Genomic DNA, 6,156 nt, shown 5'->3' with positions numbered 1-6,156 from the left:
TGTGCGGAGGGGTTGCCACAGCCCACACATCTGGAGCTTATTCAGAGCAACTTTCACAGAGCAGGAGGTCTGTGGTCTGAGAATGTGGTTCCAAGTCCAGAAACCAACTTTTAACTTTCCTGCAGCAGGAAATTCAGCTGATGACTTACTTGTATTTCAAGATAGGTTGCTGGACCTTGACCTTGATCAAAGGTTTTCAATATACAACCTGCAAAACATTCTGATTACTGTCTTCTCTTGACCAAAGGGTAATTGTATTAGAGATTCATTCTGTTGTGAGGCTTCCAGCTTGGTAGTGATCATATTAAGTTCTTCTGCATGACAAAAATGTAGGACTTAAACCAAAGACTATGGTGTAACTGAAATGTTTCAGAAATTAAACCAATTGCATGGCTGTGTACTGTTAGAGGGTTTGAGTCAGATTCTTTAAACATTTCTACATGTTCTTCCTCAGATAAGTGCCACTATTCTTCACAGTAGGATGGTTTTGTAGGCTAGGAACTATTCCTCCGAGTTTGTGTCTGTCTGTCAAGATACGTAGAAAGATGGGAATAGAGACGAAAACAGGTGTTACATTAATCCATAATCTCTTGGCAAAATTACTTGTGCTATCAGTCAATGTTCATTCTAATTCTTAAGACACAGAGAATTGATGTAGATGTTTAAGTGGCCCATGATTTGTAAGCTGACCCTAGCTTGAAAAACAAATCAAATCAATGCATTGGTAAATTTAAACATGTTTTTTGTCTTACGGGTGTACCGCAGGTTGTTGTGCTTCCCTTTGATGCAACTGACAGTTAGAAATGTTGGGCCAATGAAGTCTGAGGTATTTTTCCATTCCTATTTTCTTCTGTTAGTTAAAAGAATGGGATAACCTCACCAGCTGTTCTTAACTTTGTGAGAACCTACTAATGCCTAAATCCAATCCACTATAAAGTTTTACCCAAGGGAAACCCCAGAGGGTAGTTTCTTGCCTTCAGGTGACAGGAATCTTCACTCAAACCCTTCAGTTTCTGTTTACAGCTCTTTAATTACCTAAGACGTGATAAAAGTTCCTTTGTTGCAACAAATTGTGTCCCAGCTGTTACAGCAAATGTTGCACGGAAGTTTTACAGAACAGCAATCTTGTGTTTTGCCCCATTCGCATGTTTAGTACTCCGGTTTCGGAGCAGCTTGGAGTATTCAAAGTGGACCTGATGAAAATCCTCTGTGGTGGTCTGCACTTAGCAAAGACTTGGTGGCATGTTAGAAGTAAGGCTTTCCAAATCTGCAAGGGCCTAGATACTACCATTTCCATTCTGTGGCATGCCTATGAGAAGTCATTGTCTAGAAGAGAGGCCACATTGGTTAGTTATAGACCACTAGTGGGCTATAATTGTTTTTTCAAGACCAGTTTACCTCAGGATTTATTTACTAACAAACACTGAAGACAGTCATCAAAAACATGGGTTTATTTTGCTTTGCTCGGCTGGTATCTGGAGGACATAAAATGTTGCTATTTGGGTCAGGTATTAGAGGACATTCTGGGTGCATGTTTATGGAGGATGCTAGGCAGGGGATTTAGTGATGAAGAATAGCCGTGAAGTGTGAAGACAGGTTTAGAATTACTAGCAAGACTTTTCAGACTCTTATTCTTGGTAATGTTAGCTTTTATGTATTGCAAGAAGTTGCAATTACCAAGATAATTCAGCTGTAAAATATGTCACAACTATTCTATTCTGGGGTTGGACACATGTTGTCAAACGTTTTGGTCAACAGCTGCCCTGTCTTGTCTAAGCAGTGGGTTATAAAACTGACAGTAGGCTTGGTATGTCTTCGCAGCATGTGATGAGGCCCAGAAGCCAGTAGTACCGATAGCTTTTGAAAGCTGTGAGCAAAGTGTCTTTCTAAAGTTGAGTACATTTCTTATAAGCTTCATTTATGTATATTTGCATGTTTTTCTTTTTAACCCATAGTTCACTTCTTTTTGCTCTTTGGTTAGAACTTTCTTGTTGTCTGAATTAACACAGGAATTAATTAGAGTAGTATTTTTACCCTGGTAGTCTTTTGAAAGGCACATGGAGAAATAAGGCAAGATGTGGTCATGATAGGGTCACCTTGAAAAGTTAATGGGCTTTGACTCGTATACAAGTCCAGGTTAGGGAGAGTTTTGATAACCTGTAGATTTGTGCTAGGGATCTTGTCTAGTGCTTACCTTGGAGCTTTTGAGCACTGTGTGGAGGAATACGTGGGTTGAGGTAGAAGTAGGGGTAGATGACTCTTGATTGCCAAGATGTAGCTGAAATTACATGGAGGAGTAATAGCGTGAGGAGGCGCCTCTGAAACACTGGTCCAGAATAATCCAAGCAGCCAGGACTATGATCAGCACTGACCATGACACCGCAATCACAGAATTGGGATGCGAGCTCGGGTCTCCACAAAGCAGCTCGCTCAGGACTAGGGCAGAACAGGAGTGCTGATCCCTGTGCCTACTGCTGAGATGAGCTCAGCCTGCAAGAAGGGAGCTGAGTAGGCATAGCATGGGGTGAGACAGAGTCCTGGGTTTCCATAAACTTGTCTGTTGTGTATTTCATGTGCAAGAGGGGAAGGAGGTTCCATCAAGCGACTCTTGCGTTGGTCACAATTGTTTTTTCCATGTATATGGTGTTTCCCATGGTTCTTTGTATGGTTTCCCATTTTTTTTTCCCACAGGAAGAAATAAAAAAATAATAAATAGAACTTGGTGGCCTTACTATGGAGACTTCATTAATAATTTTCCAGTAGCAGAAATAGTCTGGCTAGGAACCCAAGTCAGTTTTATTCACTGTGCCAATGAACTCCCCAGTGGGCCCTGGTCTCTTCCATCACCAGAAGGTCATGCAGCATGGCTGGGGCTCTGCAGGTTTTCTGCCACGTTACAAGACGAGCCAAAGTGTTAAAGGGATCTCACCAAGTGCTCTGGGGTGGCTAACACACAGGATACAGGAGCCTGCATGTGTCCTAGGCCACAGGCAATTGCCAGCAGGTAAGCCAATAGGTCACCTGTTACATGAGGTGGACGCAGGCTAATACTTTCCCCTGTGACTAAGTTTACTGCATATGCTGGGTAGTTTGCCTTGTACTCGTCTCCTTCCCCTACTCCTCCTGTTCCTTGGAAACTATCAGTTGTCTCCTCTCATGCCCCAGTTTCAGAGCAGGATTAGTCAGGGTATCTTTTCCACTGCTGAAGTAAATCCAAGTAGTGTGTGCTCACCTTCAGAGGGCAGCACAGCTTGGCAACATGTTCAGAGGCGCTTTTTCATTCCTTGGCCCCCGGTTTTTTCTCAGTCCTGAATGAAAAGAGATTGTGCCCCTCAGGACAGCTCCATCAGACAGTCCAGTCTAATGGCCTACTAAAATGCTGGCAACAAGAAGATAAAGTTTCAAACCCATCATGCTTTATGGCCTCTTTCAAAGCAAAGTACTATTTTCTAATTTCTGCTCTCTCTCTCCCGCTGATGTTCATCTCTTTCATACTCCCTCTAAAGAGGGTCACCTCCACTGCTGGAGGAATTCCATGCCCCATTAAAAAGTCCATTGGCACCAGATGCACTCACAAATGGACATTTCAACCTGCACCATTTCCAGTCCCTCTGAACAGTCCCAAAGCAAAACTGTCAATTTCTTCTCAGGATGATGTATAAAGTCTCCATAAATAATGAAGTATATTTCTTTGTTTTCTAACTTTTGAGTCCCTGGCACTTACCTTTTGAAGTTCACTTCAGGGCAAGAATGGTCACTTCTGAAGAGTCATAATACCAGTGTGTTTATTCATCTTCAGCTTGTAGAGCTTTAAAGAAAGAACAAATATTGTAGTGCCACCCAAACTTGGGGATGAGATTTGGATCCCATCACGTGACAGTTGCTTCCACTGTAAGGAGCACCACCAAAATCTGCCGTACCGTAATCTCTTTTTCTCTTATACAAGGCATTCCACCAAGGAATAATGCAGACCATGAGAAAGGCCATGCCATAGCCCATGTTGGGCAATTCAGTGCACGTGAGAAACAGCCTGAGATTCTAATAAATATTGCTTCCATTATTTAGTCAGTTTGACTCTCGCAGATAAAAAACTGGATGATATGGCTGGTATGGAGTTGTCCAGGCTTTTATACTAAATATTTACATGAAATCATGACTTCTGTTCTAAGATTCTTGTACTGTTTTCTCATGTACAAAGAGTTTAAATTCTTGTTAACCACTGGGTTGCATCTATTTCTGTGAGTGTCTTCTCTCGTGTTGAGAAAGAGTTCTCAGCCAAAATGACTGTCTATTGTCTCTCATGACATGACTTAAAAATAAAAGTGATTGTACAAGCTGGTTGTTTAGAGTTTCATTTAACCTGAAGGTATAGCATTCTCTGGCTGATGTGATGAATTCATCACCTGAATTGCCAGCAGCCACTGTGCATGTTCAGCATGTTTCCAGACAGGCTGAGCTCTCCAGGATTTGGCTGTGTTTTTTGACTTCTATTGTTATTAAGTCGTCAGGGATTGCATATGCCCGTGAATAAATATGGGTAAGAATATGTACCATAAGGTGACATGACAGAGCTGGACAGATTCACTACAGTAAAAAAAAACAACCAACCAACCAACTCAAAAGCCTGTTTATGATTTCAACAGTACCTTTTTTTCTCAATAGGTTCAAGTGAATTAAACTGGCCTTATCCTTTCTAATGAAAACATATTAAAAAAATCAAGACAAATATCTGTCTCTAGGACACCTGGGCACTTGATCAGGTTTATGTACTTTACCAGGATTTTGGTCATATATAAATACATAAAACCATTTAACAGTGAAAGTATCACCGATCATCCCCTGAGTATGTAAATCATCTATGTAAATTTTTCTCTAGGACAAGGTGACTTAAACCCCAGCAATATCTGTCCTCCTTATCCGCACTATGGTATTTACTATCTAGAAAGAGCAAGTTAAACTGTATGAATCAGACAGAAAGCAGCCAAGAGGTGGTGGATGGCAAGTTTTTTTTTGTTTTAAATTACTGAAATCAAAGGGCTATGGTAGAGAGTCTATGTAAGCAGTTGTACAAAGTCTGGCTTACTCATCACACCACAGTAAGCAAATACTGCTCTGAGTTCTGGATTGTTATAAAGCCTGTTGTAAAGTCCTTCACATGAGCTAGTTGAAGCAGCATTTTATTTTTTAGAAATGTGAGTACATTTGACATTCCAGTTTTCCCTGCTGGAGTCAGCCTTTGTCAGTCACTTGTTCTGACAGAAGTGCAGGAAAAGAAAGAACTATTAAGGAAAACATTCACAGCTGTCTTATTGTGGGACTTGAATTATGGGAGAGTAATATTTGTCAGTAGGCTTGTTGTTTGGGTTGTCTTTTTTTTTTAACAGCTGAATGTGAAGCTGAATTTACTGAGAGTCTTAATTGCTGATATTTTACTTTGTGCATCCTGTCTGTAAGAAAGCCAAATTTGACTCAGTATAATAGTTGAGGTACTGAATACTGAGACCAATGTAATAAAGAAATACACGAGTATATAAAGCTCCTGTGATTTGTACTATTACACAAGGTTTTACCTTTCTTCTGATCTCCTGGTAATCACAGCCCTAAAAGCTTTCAGACATCATGTGTCTTGCATGCATTAATCAAGTTTAAGCACATAAAGATAAGGATGTAATTACAATAGAGCTTTTGAGCCATAAGTAAAAAAAAACGTCTATGGCAGCAGAAGCCTTATGTGCTAAAAGGCTGAAGACAAATGCCCAGAAACCCCATACTAATGCAAATGTCAAAGCATTCCACATTTTCACATGGGTTTTGTGCTAATCTTTTTCTGACTTATTTGCAAAGCACTGGGTTTTCACAGCATTCAACACAAAAACAGTTACATTCACATCTGCACTCTGCAGTACACACTCTCCTTTACATCTTCACCAGGATCTTTGCAACTGAGGTATTGCCAACACTTGGGAACATGTTTACTAATGTACAGACCAAGTGCTTGTGTCATTTCATAAACTGTTGCTCTCTTCCTGTTCCCTGTAGGTGCTAGCAGATGTGGTCATTACACTTACTTACAGAGGAAGCTGATGGTTCACGCAATCATCTCTTCTACCAAGTAATTTGTTGTTCAGCATTTTCACTTACTCTGAACAGTTGAAG

Source organism: Pezoporus flaviventris, unplaced genomic scaffold, assembly GCF_033815535.1.
Source record: "Pezoporus flaviventris isolate CSIRO_AGI_PZ_B2104156 unplaced genomic scaffold, CSIRO_AGI_Pfla_v1 ptg000007l, whole genome shotgun sequence".
NCBI lineage: Eukaryota > Metazoa > Chordata > Aves > Psittaciformes > Psittacidae > Pezoporus > Pezoporus flaviventris.
This window is presented reverse-complemented; position numbering follows the sequence as displayed.